The sequence below is a fragment of the Meleagris gallopavo genome, chromosome Z (genome assembly GCF_000146605.3).
Source record: "Meleagris gallopavo isolate NT-WF06-2002-E0010 breed Aviagen turkey brand Nicholas breeding stock chromosome Z, Turkey_5.1, whole genome shotgun sequence".
Taxonomy (NCBI): domain Eukaryota; kingdom Metazoa; phylum Chordata; class Aves; order Galliformes; family Phasianidae; genus Meleagris; species Meleagris gallopavo.
The window spans coordinates 31,794,401-31,812,098 of record NC_015041.2 but is presented as its reverse complement, the minus strand read 5'-3'; the positions used below and the strand labels follow the sequence as shown (position 1 = coordinate 31,812,098).

General features: G+C 39.3%; 1 protein-coding gene across 1 annotated transcript in view; it reads right to left on the bottom strand.

Moving 5' to 3' along the window:
• The window catches only part of SMC5 (structural maintenance of chromosomes 5), a 322,808-nt gene that overhangs the window by 184,762 nt on the left and 120,348 nt on the right, over positions 1 to 17,698 (bottom strand). The window lies entirely within an intron of this gene.

The window sequence follows — 17,698 nt, the reverse complement described above, 5'->3', positions numbered from 1 at the left end:
AAAAAAAAAAAAAAAAAATTTGGGAGAGAAGATTTTTTCTTCTATTTTTGCACAGGGCGCAGTTTAATAGAGGTACTGATCTTTGACTATGGTTCATAATTGCTATGGTAACACACAAACAAAAAGGAATAACAACGAAATCAGGATCACTTCAGTTGTTACATTGCAAATACTGAAATTCTACATTATCACTTGTGGTGTACAAAAATTTTCCAAGTACAGACTTCCATTTTAATAGCAATCTGTTGCCTTCTCTGTAAGAAGACTTTAGCTGGGATGTATCTAGTCAAAGCCATACACACTTCAGATTTATGTTCCTCTCCTGGTCCAAACTCTCATAGCTGAAATCTTCAGAGACACAAATAATCTCATTTCAGGAGATATCAGCTGTGAAGTGTTTTGGACAGATGGCTGGCTAATACCTCTACCTAATCTTTTAGAATAAATGGATTTATTCTTGATTCAAAGAGAGACAAACATGAGCAAGACAAATTTTTCTGAAGCCAGATATGTGCACCTGACATAAATCAGTTACAGTACCAAAGCAGCTGATTAGCTGAATGACTCCCATCTGAAAAACACAGATTTTTTTTTACATAGGATATAAACATCCAGAATCAAGTATTGTGGATGATGCACCATAATTCTTAAGAGCTCATGTACCAAATTAACAACTGATAGTGTTGACTCACCAATATCTGCACTCACCAAGAAGAGCTCCTCGACTGACTTCACTACTGGTCTTGTAGATGGTGCTATCTTAACAGGAGTGGCAGAGTGACACAAGAAGAGCTGTTTTTATATTAATTATTGATTATTAATTGGGCAAGTCCAGTCTGCTGCATCCTCTCAGGAGCCTGGGAAGTAATAAGAGAGGTATGTAACGGCCATGATGTGTGTAGATGGGATGAAAGTTATGAAGGGCAAAGGGAGAAGTTGCATAGAAATGTAAATAGAGATTAATATTGGGAATGCAAACAGATATACAGTGGATACCAATTGTGGGAAGAGGCTTGAGAAAAAAATGTAAAAAAAATGAGAGCATGGTTAGGTCAGATGCTTTTGGGGATGATTTTAAAATTAGATTTACAGATTCTTTTAGAGGAATTGGAGGAAGACAATAGAGAATTGCTGGAAATCTAGGTAAGCCAAATTGTAACAGACAAAACAAACTGAGTAAAAATCCAGGCAAGGGTCTCAAGACAGTCAATTTTAAAATAACATTAAAATTCCTGAAACTGATATAAACCTTCAGAGTAGGCTAGTGGACTTCTTCTTACAAGAAATATGCAGATGAGAACAGAATATTTTCTCTACGAATGAGTTCATAAAAGCAGTTAGCATCCTATTAACTGAGATTTCTGAAGTTCCTGTCCTCTCCTGCTGCTAACTAGATTGTCCTCCTCATGTTATGCAGGAGCATAACTGCGTGTATGTTAACCAGCATTCGTCACAAGTGAGAACAAATGTCAGTGCTGTTAGTCATTACATTTGGGGTTTTGAGGTGAACAGAACTGCTCTACAAATGGCTGTTCAATTCCATCTGCACTTCCCCAGTTCATTCCCAACCAGCCAGCAAATGCACAGGCAAGTCACATTTGTGTTTATTGTCTTTTGAGACAAGAGAGTGCAGAAATCCAGGATAAAGCAGAAGGCCAATCACATCTGTCGGTAAACCTGATTATTAAGTGAGCTTAATAATCAAGACAAATTTGATGAACAGGCCTCAATCTGCCTTATCTTAATTTGACTTTGACTTTTTACTTCCAGATTCACAGCAGAGAAGCAGAAGTTCTGAGCTTCTCCATATTTTCAGCACTCCAAGCTACAGATATTCTCCAGGGCTTGTTTTGAAATCCTGGAAAATATACTTCATAAAAAGGTCTCACTGCATGCCCGGGCACATCCAGACTTTCCACTTGTTCTCAGACATTGGACACCAGCGCTGTTCTGAGTTGGAAAGGGTGTTGGGACAGGACAAGGAAATGAAGTTTTGTATCACAGTTCAGTGTTCACATTTTAGTCTCCTCACATACATATGTTAATGTTATTAATATGCCTCGTAGGCTTAATGGTGCTATAACTGTGTATGGCACTTCACTAGTCAAAGCAAGCCAACGCCTGCCATATACTTCATTTTAAATTTATCTCCAGTATAAAAAATACCAGTATTTTGAGCTGAGGTTCCCTAATCTGATTATTCAACCACAATTAAACCGTATAACTATGATTTGATGTACCTGCAACGTCTTGTGCCTATTGTCTCCAGTACTTCACAACTCAAGTTGCCTCCATTCTGCCTTGCAGGCTGGTTTCTCAGGCTGCTGCGTTCTCCATTCTCTGGAATTATCTCATGCTGTGGGGATATTTCTATTGATTTTCACTAGGCTTCTCACAGACTAAGGTACAAGTCTACTCTGTGTTTCTTAGAACGTGGCCACAGGAGACATTAACACAGTTGTGCCCAGTTCAGTGTTGATATCTGTCTTATTGCAGCCCTTGTGTACAGTACACAGATTGTTCCCAGGGACTCAGTCATGGTTAGACCCTATGGGCTGAACTATGTCATGAATCAAGCAGAAAATGATTACAGTCCTGCTTCTCTATGAAGATACTAAACTACAAAGATACAGCAAAGTGATTAAGGACTCCTCTTTTGTGTTGCTAAGGAGAAGACTGGAAAATGTCCTGATGGTTTTATTTCATTTTTTTTTCTGGCTGCTATCATGTTGCTCTGTCAGTAGCAAAGTGCAACTGGTAAACTGAAGGAGTGAGGGAAGCTTCTACCACTGCCATCTATAGCATGAGCCACACATGCACATTAGCACAGCAGACACATCTGTGAGCTTTTTAGAGTAGCTTAGAGAAGAATATTTTTTTCCTTCTGTTGAGCTGGTAATGTGGAAAGTTTTGGAGGGCTCTGCTCTGAGCAGCCTTACAACTTTATATTAACAAATTACATGATTGTAGCACATTGTCCCCACATATTTTGTCTTCATTCGGGATAGCTACTCTTCCCTGTTGCTTCCAGTGTTAATACTCTAAAAATCTCATGCAGAGACCAAGAGCAAAAGGAACAGTCAAGAATGACATCTGCATGTGAAGTTATTAAACAAACTAAATCCCAGTGATTTGTTTCTGTTCGTAAAAACTCTGCTGGCACCAGCAAACTGCAACTTCCTCTGTGGAAAAACCACACAGATGCTGAAGAAATAAACTGAGCATAAAAGCTCAGTTTTACAGCTAATTACTGTTTTATAACAGCTGTAAGGTCTGATTTACATATGTTTTTTAAAATAGAGGGATGACTGGACTGTAAGATACCTAAACATTGGCTCTGAGCCTTGTTAATGGCCTGCTAGCCTATCCAGTTGTTGAAGGATGAAGGCATTGGTCATTACTTTCAACTGCCAGTTCTATCCTTTTCAGTCACAGAGTGCCAGCCACTGTTACATAAATGGTCAGGTGGAGGAGTATGAAGACGATACCCATGCTTGATCTGTCCCAGAGAATCCCTTCTCTATCCTCATGCCATTAGACTTGTGACCCACTCGCTAAGAAAAGGAAAATAGTAGGTTCCTTATGTCTTGCAGAGCAGGACATAAGGAAGGCAAAGTGAGATGGACAACTTTATGCTTATGGTGACAGTAGATAATCCCGCTGAAAAATATTCTTTCCACATGCACACATTTAAAGGAGTTTCCTCACTTAAATCCAGGCTACGTTATCTGTAGGCAGAAGATAAAACAAAAGACTTGGCCTCACAAAGCAAAGAGAAGGCCTTTTGTGGAGGGACTCCCTAGCTGCTCTACTAAAGATAACCAATCATGAAATGAACTTTGAGAGAAGGAGAAGATACTATTATTCCATATTCCATATTAAAAGATATTTCGGTTCTGGACAGAACCAGAGTATAACATTAAAAATAATCGATTCATCAGATTCATGGACTCAGACTCAAACTTGATGAGGCTTGATTGAAAAGAGCATGTGGTCCAGGCTGCATCATTCCCTTCAGGCCCAACAGATCTTGTTATCACCCTGCTCTAAACCTGACTTCTCCGTTATGGAATTTAGAAATGTTAGTTTGAGCTGCATTGTGATTCTACATGCTGATTAAGCTATTTCAAAATTTATTGGTATGTACAGTGGAAATCCTACTACCATAAACCCATAAAGTAGCCTGACTTCCTCAAAATAAAAAATGTTTTTCCATACAAAACATCATTAGCAGTCTCATTGTCTGTTATTGCTTCCATTTATTTGTTGGTTTGTTTCTGGGTTGTTGGCTTTTTTTGGTTGGTTGGTTTTTTGTACAAATGCTTGGACACTGTTAGACAACACTTGGTCACTGTTAGGGAGAAGAGCTCCCTATTCTAGGGGCCAGGGAAGTGAATAATTTTGAGGTAAGCATATGGATTTTTACTAACTTTAAGAGAGGAGCATGAAGAATGGAAGATCTATTGGGATTTCCAAAGATGATACTGGGAATAAGGGAATCAACAGAAATCATATTCTTAAAATCTTCCTTCCAGTGCAGTATCCATTCACTTCAGTGAAAATTTCTCTGAGATAGGATTTGATATGTATTGTTGTTCTATGTGTAACTCCAAGCATATATTTTAAAGTGGCTTTGCTTTCAGACAAATGATTGAAAGTCATACATTGACTGATACTTAATTCACAGAATCACAGAATGACAGAATTTTAGGGTTGGAAGGAATCTCCAGAGATCATCAAATCCAACCCCCCTGTTTGAAAATGCATAGAAGCAAAATTTTCCCTAATTCTAACACAATAGCTGTCATCCAGCTTTTCAACTTTTCCTTCACTCAACCCTGGCTGGGGTCAGACAACAGTGACAGTTAGAAAATGAAATCTGTTTTTTTAAATAATTCAGTAAGATTCTAAATAAGTCTTCTGATTTATATTTTGCAAGTACCAATCAACTTCTATGATGAATGATGTCACTGAACTCTTTTAAGATTCAGATATGTTACTGAATGATTCTTCAGTTACTCACATATTAGCATACGCATAATAATAATAATAATAAATGCTTCAATTAAAGTTGTACTGTAAGTGTCAAATTATTGAAGGTTATGTCCAGATTAAAAGGAACTCTTTATGCGGTATATGAAGTTGTGGACTCAAATGTACATAAATTTATAATACAGGCTCCCTGCAAAATTATAGACTAAATATTAATTTCTATACGAGCGTATGTTTGACAAGGGAAGACCAACAGATATCAACCACCTGGATTTCTGTAAGGTCTTTGACCTTACAGGTTCTAAATAGGAGAGAGATGGACTTGAAGATGGTGAGTTCTGAGAGTATTGGTTGGATGGTTGCAGTCAGAATGTGGTCAGCGGCTGTATGTGTAGGTGGAAACCTGTGATGTGTGGTCTCTCTTAAGGGCCCATCTTGGGACAGTGTTGTCTAATATCTTTATCAGTGACAGTAGGATTGACTGCACCCTCAGCAAATCTGCAGATGAGACTGAATTGAGTGGTATAGTCAATACAATATAAGGAAGAGATGCTATCCAAAGGGACATGGGAAAGCTTGAGAAGGGGACCCACATTAACCTTATGAAGTTCAGCAAGGCCAAATCAAGGTGCTGCACTTGGCTCAGAGCAATTCCTGACATGTACAGACTGGGAGGAGAACTCATTGGGAGCAGCTCTGTTGAGAATAACTTACAGGTTCTGGTGCACAAAAATTACAGAATCATGGAATGTCTCAAATTGGAAGAGATCCACAAGGATAACCAAGTCCAATTCCTAACTCCTCATAAGACCACCCAAAATTCAAGTTGTATATCTGAGAGCATTACCAAAAGGCTTCTTGAACTTAGTGCTGTGACCACTGCCCTGTGGAGCCTCTTCCATGCCTGACCATCCTTTTGGTGAAGAAGCTTTTCATAAACCCCAACCTGACCTTCCTCTGATGCAGTTGCATTCTGTTCCCTCATATCACATCACTGTCACTGAAGAGCAGAGCTCAGCATTGCCCCTCCACTCCCCTCATGAGGAGCTGTAAGCTGCCATGAGGCCTTCCCTCAGCTTTTGGTCTGGGCTGAACAAATCAGACACTTCTTATACGTTTTGTCCTCTAGACCCCTCACCATCTTTATAGACTTCCTTTGGGTGCTCTCTAATAGTTCTGTGTCCTACTTATATTGTGGTGCCCAAACAGCACACAGTTTTGAGATACCAGCTGCAGAAAAAACAGGGGAATGCCCATCTGTTCAAATGCAACTTCATCATCCAGAGAACTGCGTAATGAAAAAAAATGGGGTTGCCATGGTAAAATATTATTTGTGTACAAATAAATGCCCTGTGGTCAGTTGCTCCCTCAGATGACAGTACTTTTGCAGAACTGAGAAGAAAACAGGGGAGAAAGACAAATAAGAGGAGACGCACACGGATGGAAAATGGAAAAAAAAAAAAAAAAAACGGAAGTGAGACAGAAGAACAGGAAGATTTGTTCAGTACTGTTTAAAACCATTAGACCCTATTTTTTCAGACTGTGTGAAGTAGATCTGCAATTTCCATAACAAAGCTTCTGGCAGTGGAAAAATAACTATCCAACACAGTGCAGAAATTCTGCACAGCATTGCAGTTGCTCAGTTGAAGAGCCTCCAGGAGTAATTCAGATATGCCAAGAACTTTTCTGTTTCCTGAGTTAGCAAAGCAGTGGCAGATAGAGCGTCAGCGTTGTATCCTTGGATTTTGGAGTCCTGGAGCTGGAAGGCACTGCACTCACCTGGTTGCTGGGCTAAGGTTTCACATTACATGATGTTGTATAGTAATCAGTCTCTTTACCTTAGTGTCTCCTCCCAGAGAGGAGCTTCCTCAGAGCTTTCTCTTTGCTAGCATAGGAACCATTTCTTCTTTTGAAACATACTGAGTAGAGCAAGGACAGACATAAAAAGGCATGACCATAGCAGCAACAATTTCAGATGTAGCATCAGATAGTTAACTATCTGAAGGAAACTATATGAACTATATAACTATATGAAGGAAAAGCATAGAAGAGACCAACTCTAAAGGGACTATGGCTGAAGTGTTACAAATCCATGTTGAAATAAGTAATCGTCTAACTACAATGTGGTTGGCTACACATAGCAGGGGTGTTGAAACTATATGATCATTGTGATCCTTTTCAATTCAGGCCATTTTATGATTCTATGATAAAACTGGAAAGGAAATTGGCATACTTGCATACACTGGAGATGATCGATTACCACAGAAAGTTCAGCTTCACTTCTGCAAACTTCATGAATGAGGCAGCTCCATCTGCTCCCACTTTTTCAGTTTGACACATACCATGAATGTACAGAAGATAATGTTTGTTTATAGCTAAAGCTGTACAGGCAAGTACTGCCACAGGGTTCCCCCTGACCTGTTCAAGTTATGTGCCAGTGTTTCAACAGATTGCATACAACAAAGAAAAATCTCTGTAATGTATCACTCACTCTGATTACAGGTCACAACTTGCTACTTGCTATTAATGAAAAACCTGAATGTCAGCACAGAGTGCTGCTGCACAACCCACTAATCCTGACATTCAGCTTGTTCCCCTGCGATAACTGGCCCTTTGTTTTGATCTGTGAATTTTGCAGCACTCAAGCAGTGTTGTATCATCTTTAAGAAGACAGTTATTCTAATGGCATGAGACAGAAAATTGTTGGAAGAAGAGAGGGATGGAGGTGATTATTTATTGTTTAGAATAATCCATTTCATTCCTCAACCAGAAGAAAGCATGCTAATGAACACAAATGTTTATATTTATGAACTTTATTTAAACATTTTAGGTCTGATGGAGTTTTTATGTCCCCATTTCACTTCAGCAAAGTTCTTGCTCATTTATCCTGCTGCTGGTGTGAGGAGAGTGAGGCTCTTCAACTTGAAACATTATATAGCCCAAGATAAGAGTGACTACAATCCAAGTAAGAGACATAAATATCTTAAACTCAGAGGGATACATAAATCCATGTACGTCTTGATCCTTAAAAGCCAAGTTCAGTGAAAAGAAAAACAATGCTGCTTTGGTCACCCAAAGCACTTTCCAACCAAGAAGCCTTGCCAATGTATAAATCTGAAAGGACAAAAAGGAATTCCTCAGGTTAAAATATTTGTTCCCTAGGAATTACTTAGGGGCAACTGCCAGACATTATGAATTCTCACTGTTTGGCAGAAGGAATGACTGAGTCACGTTGATCATCTCTAAACAAAAAAAGCCCCCCAAAAATCTAAAAACTTTAGAGGCTCTTCTTCCTGTTTTTAAAGCTAGCAAACAGATGAGTCTATTTCTTCTAAGCTTCTTCACTTAGACCAAAAAAAAAAAAGCTAAAATTACATCCCTTCTTGTGGCTGTGATTCACACTGTCAGCTAGTTTGATCAATGTCTGCAAACAATCTACATGGTGTGCATACTGGACATCTCACACACAAGCAAAACTGATCAAATGTGCAAGTTGTGCTTCAAATACTGAGTTCTAGTTTTCCTTCTATGGTAAACAAAGTTCTTTTCAATTGCCAAAAAAATGACAGCTCTATGGCTTCTTTCAACTCTACAGAGACAAAAGCAGTGGCAGTTACAGTCATTGTCAAAGTCTACAGGGGAAAATGTCTACAAACTGATGACTCTGAGTATGAGATTGTCACAACAGTATACTTTTGTGGACTAAGCCCTGTGATTGGCTTGCAGAACATGTATATTTCTCTTTAAATCGTGTTCTTCTCATATTGGAATTATTACATTTTTTTATTTCTAGCCTCAGGACAAGATGAGTCCAATAATTAGCAAGCTGCCACATTCCCTGTTTTCAGTAGTTTCTAGCCATTGATTCTTCCCCAGTTTTATTCTGGCATGCCATGATCTTCACTAGACTTTTTGTCTAGCTGGAAGGCACAGAGGTACTTTAACAGCATCTTTCTGCAGTTTCCCCAGTACTACCCTCAAAGCTAGAGATCACAGACAGATTTATTATTATGATGTACCAGTTTCTGGAGCCAGCAGGGGAACAAACCAGAATAAATGATGAGGTACTTGGTTACAATCGAGTCAACAAGAACTGAATGACCTTTAATGTCCCATCCAACCCAAAGGCATTCTATGATTCAGCAGAGGTCTGGAGAAGGGTTTCCACTCATATTTGACACAGCTTGAAACTGTTCAGTGTGACTGGAGACAGCACCCAAGACAGTCAGGCATGCACTTCTTTATCCAGATCCAGTGGTATGCAAAGTGGGAGCTGGGCTCTATCAACATAGATATAGGACATTAACTTTCATCTCCACTGGATTCCTTTATTCGGATGTGATCTGGGCTGAAATTCTGGAAAACCTTACCCTACCTGACAAGTGGTCATTTGCTCGTAACAGTATGAATCGATGGTGCCCATTGCTCTGAACTGCATGACGGCTGGCTGACCACGTCACCCAGATCACACAGTCACTTCGGCTAAGGGAACATGTTGGCTGCTCTTGGATGGATGAAACAGTATACATCTGTGTTCATCAGGCATGTCCACAAGGCATTCTGATCGCCGTGGAAATACTAAAAGCTGATAATATCACTATGTTGATATTATTGCAAGGAGTTGAAAGAAAACAGCTAGTTCCATCCTTTTTCTAAAAGGATTTTCAGGGAAGCCTACTTGTATAAGAAAGGGTGGGGATAGAAGAGGAAGACAAGATTAGCTGCAGGAGCAAAGAAATCCAAATCTGTGTTGAGACTATTCTTTGTAAGGTTGAATGACATTTAGCAGCCTCATTTTCCCTTGTTGTATGAATTGGCACGTTATGATGTTTGCAAAGAAACACGTTGACTTATGAACAAATCTGAAAACTTCAGTATTTATTCCCTAGCGGAAAAGCTGCAGCTTGCAAATGAAGTCTGCGTTAAACCAGTAGCAATAGCGAGTCAAAGCAGATGGAGAGCACTCCTGACTGGGTGTTTCCTGCATACGTGCAACAGACGCTAAACTGTCTCAGATAGCCGCAGGGGCCATTTAACAACGCCAGGCTTTAAAAATCAACAGGCCTTAGTTACCTGCTAAGTACTGTGCTAACTTCGTGTTTACAGCCACTTAATCCCTCAAAGCTTTTGCATCAGTCGCACCTGCCACTGCAGTGTATTTGCTGCCTCTCTTTCCTAGCACTCTGATAATTTTATATTTCACATGACTATTCACTTGAAAAAACTTTATGTTGTTTGATAATGTAGGATGACGCTACTTAACAGTTTGGAAATGGCAGCTACAGGCGTGTCCATAAACTAAAAGTCAGTCTATAAACAAAATACGGTGGCTGATTTGTTTCACTGAAGATCCCAGAAAACAGGTATTCACAACACAATACAGTAGGAATTTTGTTAGTACCTATTAAACAAAGCTCCCAATGCAGAAGTTAGCAGGAATGCTAGCATCCAAGAATGAATTTGTTTCTATTTTTCACATCTACAGCTGAAGATTAACTCCCAAGCTTACATAAGTAAGTTTGTCATTTGGGAAAACTGTCTTTTAGTTTGTGTTTTGAATATCTTTAGAATGACAATACTAGCAAATTGTAAGTGAAGAGAGGATTTTAAATGCAGGTAGTATTTCTGTGGCCAAAGTTAGCAGCAGCAGGAGAATCATCGGACACATGTATCCTGTATATTTTTTCGGCTGCATAGCATGTGGGCACTGGAAGTGCAAGTTGAGATTTTTCTCTCCTGCAAGCTGAAAAAAATATTTTTATTGTCCTTCCCGTGTGCTGAGGCCACCACGGCTACAGCACTGTTTCTCTAGATCATTTTGAGGAGGCAGCATTAGAATATAGGGCAAAGGTTGGCTCTTTTCAAATTTCAAGGCTTCCTATTGCTGTTTCTTTTAGTTTTGATAATCATAGACGGATGATTTTTATTTGAGGTTAAGATTTGAACAGCCTCTAGATGGCGTGCGGTCAAACCTGTGCAACTACTACAAACGCTAGGAGGAAAAGGTCTGATGGTCTTTGTTAACTCCTCTCTTTCAATAAAAAAACTCAAGCAGCAAATTATATGTTTCTCTTTTCAGCAGCAAACCCATTTCAAAGGAGCAGCCCGTGGCCATTTTACTGCATATAAAGGATTTTTAATAAAATTACCAAATTCTTCGAATCTGGAAAATATATCAGTTATCTCTTAAGTAGTTTCAGATGCAGGCATGGTACTATCCTATAATTGCAGGCGTCCCTGTGAAATTGAAACTCTAGTTGCTCTGCTACTTCAATATACAATTAAATGTAGTTTGTTTTTAAAGTGTTTATGGCGTTTGGCAGTTCTGTATTCAATTATCTCTGCACTGTTAACTCCAGGACAGTCAGCAGTTACCCACTGCCAGAGGAAGTGATATGACAGATGTGATGACCTGATTTTATGTTAGGTGTATCCATTTAAGGATAATTTAATAATTTATGGAATTTGAGGTTAATTTCAATAACCTCATTGTATTTCACAGTTACTCTTGTAATGTGAAAACAATTCTTTACAAAGTTAAAATAAGGATTTTTTTTATAAAGTTTATCTATTATGGACAAGACCATTTCCCCCCGCTTTGATCAGTGCCACATTCCATTTTGCTTCCATGAACACATTTGAACACGTGAGCTGCTGGAGCTGAAGAGCAGATCCTGTAGGTTTCTGCTTAATCAGAAAGCACACAGCAGGAGTGCAAGGGAGAACATTAAAGAATATGTTAAGAATAATATGTAATGAAAAATCCAAACAAATTTCCTTTAAAAATAAAAGACAGACTCCTCAGTGGTGCCCAGCTACAGGACAATAGGCAACAGGCAAAAACTGGAATACACGAAGTTCTATACAAACATGAGAAAGAACTAATTTACTGTGAGGGTGACAGCACTGGAACAGGCTGCCCACAGAGGCTGTGGAGTCTCCTTCTATGGAGATATTCCAGATCTATCTGAACACTGTCATCTGAAATCTGGGAAGAAAACTTTCTAACTACAATGTGGTGTTTATTCCTCACAATACATGCCAGGCGACTTGACAAATGAAGCGTCTGATCTCAGAGTTCAAGTCCTACATTTGAACAGGTAAAACATACATGTGCAATATATTGGCATACATATTCATTCTTTTCCAAGAACTCATTAATATATGCTAATGTCCTTCTGGGTACGCCTGATAGGGGTCTATAAGTGGTCTTAGACCACTTACTTCCTCCTCAGTTTTTCATAATCAGCTTCATCATGGTCACTTTTGGTGACCTTTAGCTGGTTTTTCTCCAGTTCAGCAAACCTTTTTTTTTGCTTCTTATGCCATAATGTGCAATTTTCTATCTTAGTGCACTGTAACTCAGAACAACATATGTGAAATCAAAGGAAAAAGTGCATATGGTGGATGCAAAGACAGAAGAAGTCTATTATGATGCCAGTGCTCCTCTGTAGCAGGATCACTGAGGAAAACAAGGCTGATGACACACCAAGCAAAGCTAAACTGCAGTTTTAGAACTAGCTCTCATTGATTCCCTTTGCTAAAACTAATGTATTGGTCGTTAAACTCTTGCTAAATGTAAACCAGCCTATGTCAATGCCTTCCTACAATTCTGTGATTCTGTATGCCAGAATACCCACATTATCTCATTCCATTATCTCCCTGCTAGATGGGCTGAAGTTTATGTTCTCCACCTGAGCAGGAATAATGCAGCCCATTCCTGCTGTTAGTACAGGAGTAGAAAACCATAAAATGGCCTGGGTTGAAAAGGATTTTAAAGATCCATGTAGTTTAAACCCTCTGCCATGTGCAGGGTCACCAATCACTAGACCAGGCTGCCCAAAGCCACATCCAGCCTGGCCTTGAATGCCTCCAGGGATGGGGCATCCACAACCTCCTTGGGCAACCTGTTCCAGTGTGTCACCACCCTCTGTATGAAAAAATGTCACAACAGGGCCTGTTTTTGCATCGAGCACTGTATGTGCTGAATTTTCCTTCCATAAAATGAAGTACTTCCAGGTGATGGACTGAATATGCCTTGTGATTCCCTATTTAGTTATGTGTAAGTATATTAAAGGAGACAGCATGGTAATTGTTCACCACAGTAATAAGCACCATAAACACTTGCAGACTTTGGTCAGAATAAGTGCACAATCTATAGAACTTGAGATTAAATGTCCTGTTTGCCACAGTAAGGAGTGAGTTAAAGTAAAAGTAAACTGTGTTTAATGATATAATACCATGCAAAGATGCAGACAAACCTGAGCTGAAAAGATTACGGCTAGTTTAGTACTTGGCATAGAAGCAGTGGCAGTAAAGTGAAATGGTTATGAAAAGCTACAGTGAATATGCGAAGTGAGTGTGTTTCTACTGAGACAAGCTGTCTCATTTTGCAAAAGCCAGAAATTTGATGGAAAAGACATGCAAATCTATGCCAAAAGGTATGCCATGATCAACAAACTCTTCCTGCTTGGAGTCCTTGTATGCAGCATTGCCAGGAACTTCTCATTATTGCTGCAGACAGCTTCACATACAACATGAGTGTGAAACAGCAGCTGTTCTTTTCTACAGTCACTTGGGAAATGTGGTACCCATCGGAAAGTAAATCATTTTTGTAGGAAAGGCTTTGTGCAAAAAAGCATAGCACTGTCCTGCACTAAAATCATTTATGCTGAAGAACTACTTGTGCTGGTTTTCTTCAAACAGAGGAATTCTAAAACAGCCATCAGAATAGACGCAGAGACCTCTCTGGAGAGAAAAAGTGAAAGCATTTTGTTTTAAAGACAGAAACACAGCAAACAAGTCTTCATAAATGTGTATAAAAATAAAACTTGTAAAGATCCTAATTCTAATCTCCAGTACACTCATGAAAACTAGGAGAAAACCTCTGTCAGCCAATGGAAATGCGTTTCAGGAGGAAACTCAGGAGAATTTAAGAAGTACAATTACACTGGGGTGAAACAGCTGAGGAACGTAAGGGCTGCTGAACTCAGACCACAAACTCAATAAGGCAGGAACTGCTTCTTTGTTTGTGGCTAGTGTCATACTCCTTAATTGCCACTGCTATTACCAAATGAGAGTAAAACTGAAAGCCTTGAATTCTGCTAATTCAAAACAGAAAACGAACTGCATGTTCTTATAATACCTTAGAATAGGAAACTGAATTCTGACAAGCTGAAATAACAGAAACTCTTCTACAACACATCAAGCATTAGTGAGTTGGTTACATTTTACTTTGGTCATACATTGTGTCCAGCACTATCTTTTTATGCAGTCTCCTGCTTTTGAAAATAGGATTAGTCATTTATATAATTAGATGATTCAAAGACTCTTGAAGAACAAAAATGAGAAAAACACCAGTGTTGCAATAAACACGGCTCTGAAAACATTGGCACAGGCAGAACTAAGTAGTCAACCTACATCATTGTGTCTCGCAGTGACATATTCCCCTGCTTTTGTTTGTAATAACCTCTGAATATTATTAAGTAAGTCTTTCCACAGTTTCAGTGTGCTAGAGCAATGCACTGAATGCTGCAATTGGAAAATGAAGGTCATGAAAGACCAGAGAATAATAGAATAATTCCTAGTTGACTCCTGTAATGGCCACAAGGAGGAAAATATTTTAAAAAGACAAAGTAAAACAAGATCACATGTTGGTTTAAAAAGAAAATAAATGTATTTAATGATTTAATGTTGGCACCCAGGGAAGGAACAGACTTTCTGTTGGTAATAATGGAAACAGGTGAAGGACTTCAGTCACCTAGAAATGCAGCGACCTGAAAAGATATATATAACCAGGAATACTACAGGAAGCGAAGAGAATGTTCAGTCTTACGGTACCAAGCCTTTGTCCACTGCTACTTGCCGCTAAAGACAGAAAGGTAGTCCAACAGCATCAAAAGCTTTGTCAGCCACTAGAACTCTAAACATGCCAATAAACATGCTATTATTTTTTTTTTCCTCTGGTGTCTGATGGAGGTATTTCTTAAGCAGCAGAACCCAGGACTTCTGAGGAGCTGAGTTATCTGCCACATTTCTGAAGGAAAAAATGAATCAAAACCTTAGAGAGAAGTATCTATGGAGGAAAATTACATACTGTGGATGTGCATTTGAAAAAAATCACACTTTTTTCAGGCCAACAGTAATTTGCCACTACACCCAGATGGTCACATTTCTTTCTCTCTTTTTTTTTTTCCCTCTTTGTGTGTGTAGCTCAGCAAAACTGTGCAAAGAACCTCAGTGTGCTACTTTTTCTGTATCTCAAAGTCTGGGTCATGAGTAATGGAATCAGTGAGTAACCCAGGAGCTATTGGTTTTGAAAACTGTTTTAAATGCTGTCTCATTTGTTAAAGAAGACCAAAGGAGAACACTTCATTGTAAGTCACAAGCAGCAACATTAAAATCATTGTAGCCACATCATGAAAACATTGCATGGAATCAGTATTAGATAGAATAAATTTAAGCTAATAATTATCTAGAAGCAGAAGAGAAAGTCATACAGTTGACAAAGACTCTGAAAAGTGTCTTTACCAAATCCAGCAGAAGTCCTATCATGGACAAACTGTGCCTGAAAATAATACTTTGATCAGGACAGCTGAGAATTGTCTGCAGAGAAGGAGACAGGATGAATAGGGAATTAATCATAATTACTATTGAAAGGCATTCACCTCTGTATATCCTTAACATCATAGCAGAGGATAAAGGTTTCTAGTTTCAAAATAGAAACAAACCTGTATTTTTAAAATATGTTAGTATGTGAATTGCTTATTTTCTTTATTCCCATGTGCTTTTTTTCCTAAATATGTTTGAGGTTCAGATTTGTTAGAATACCTTTTGAAAAGCCATAACATTAGAGTGAAAACTCTTCTTTCTCTCTCAGTAGTGTGCAGATTCACATTCAGAGCATCACTTCAGCTGTGGGCAAAGCAACTGCTAGTTCAGTGGGATGCAGATCTAAATCCAAGTTCTGTTCCTGTATATACTCTTTTAAGTGTTCTTTGTGACCCAAAGGTGTGCTCAAGGCAATGGGTCAAATTCCAACCCCATCTTGTCAGACAAATGACAGCAAATCCCTGTGAAATCAAGACAGGCAAAGTAACACACATTATAGCATGTGAATAGCGGGGTCTTTTTGGTAGAAGTTTTTATCTATCCACAGAACAGTTTTGGACACTCTTTCTCCTGCCTTCCAGTCAGTTGGAGGACAACTTTGACAGCTATACCACTTCTGCAATTGCATGTCCTCAGGGGAGCCATCTACTGACACATGGAACCATGTCCTCTTCCATCGCTGAGCTCCTCTGGGTCCTGGGCAGCCCCCAGTCCTGCAGATGCGGTGTACTGGCAGCATTTGGTTTGTATTTGGCAGACATTCCTGTCTTAAAAGAATCTGCAGGGTGCTCATAGCTGAGGGCCACTTGCACACAAAGTGCTTATTTGGAGAGCGTGACTGTGCCAGTTGCAGACGTAGATTTAACATTGTGGGTTTTACAAGCCTTTGAAGCTAACCCCAGAACAATTGTCAGCATTTACAGTGGTGATTTCTAACATGCCACTGGGGATCACTTCATAATCACAAAGAAAAGAAAAATAACCACTAAAGTAGAAGCTCTGCCAGAAAAGAAGTAGACTAAGTCAGGCAGATGGTAAATATTAACTGAAAGGACATCCAGATTTGTGATTTTCTTTTTCCTTAACAGCAGTATCAACAAACAAGAAAACTCATCACAACCCTCCAATTAACCATTCAAATACGTAATCTCCATGTTAGCCATAGGTGGCTCTTCAGCATCATTAGCTTTGTCTGTTACACCAACAGGGCAAGGGGGTCTAAGTGGGAACACCACACTCTTCCACAGACTTCTTACCTATGTAATGTTGTCCTGTCTCCTAAGAGCACACTTAAACAACACACAAAACACCTGATTCTGATCATTTTTTTGGATGCAGTGTTTTCAGTTCTAGTCTTATGCCAGAGGATTATCTGTTCATCTATAGTCTAAACAGATGTTAAATAGAGTTAATAGACAATAGTTGAATAGAATTACGCAAGAAAATGAGTGAGTTGGTCCAAGCACTATAAGGAACTATTATTCCACTATTAAGAGAAACTGTTGAACTCCTGTCAAGGAGAACATCCTGGGAGAAAATTGTAGAAAGCTCTTTTTCTAACCCAACAAAAAAGTGAAGAGAACAAAGAAAAGGAGGAGGATTCAGTGATGGGCCTGATTCTGCCCTGTAATTATGGTATAAAAATAGGAATGTGGCTTTCTCCTACAACCCAGGGACTGATCAAGGATATTATCCCATCCACCTACTTTGGGTCAGGCCAAGGCAGAATTATGGGAAAACTTACTCTACTTTTAGCAAAACCTCTGCCACAGTAGTGATTGCATTTGCAGCCCCTGGCGCCTGCATCAGAGGCAGAACCACAGCCTCGAGTTCACATGGCAAGGACTGGCCTTCATCCAGCTTGTTCAGGTCCAGCAGCTTATGGACCAGTACAGCCAACTGTGCAGCTTGAGCTTACTCCATGCCAATCCCTGCGGGCCTGATCATATGTACTATTTCCTTGTGCTTGTTAGTTTTGTTGGAAATATCCAAATAATTTTGACAGGACGGTATCTCTGATAAAAGCAGATTTTATTCGCGATTGCAATGGCGGGCATCCCGCAAGCAGGAGCGCACCTATGGATACAACATGACA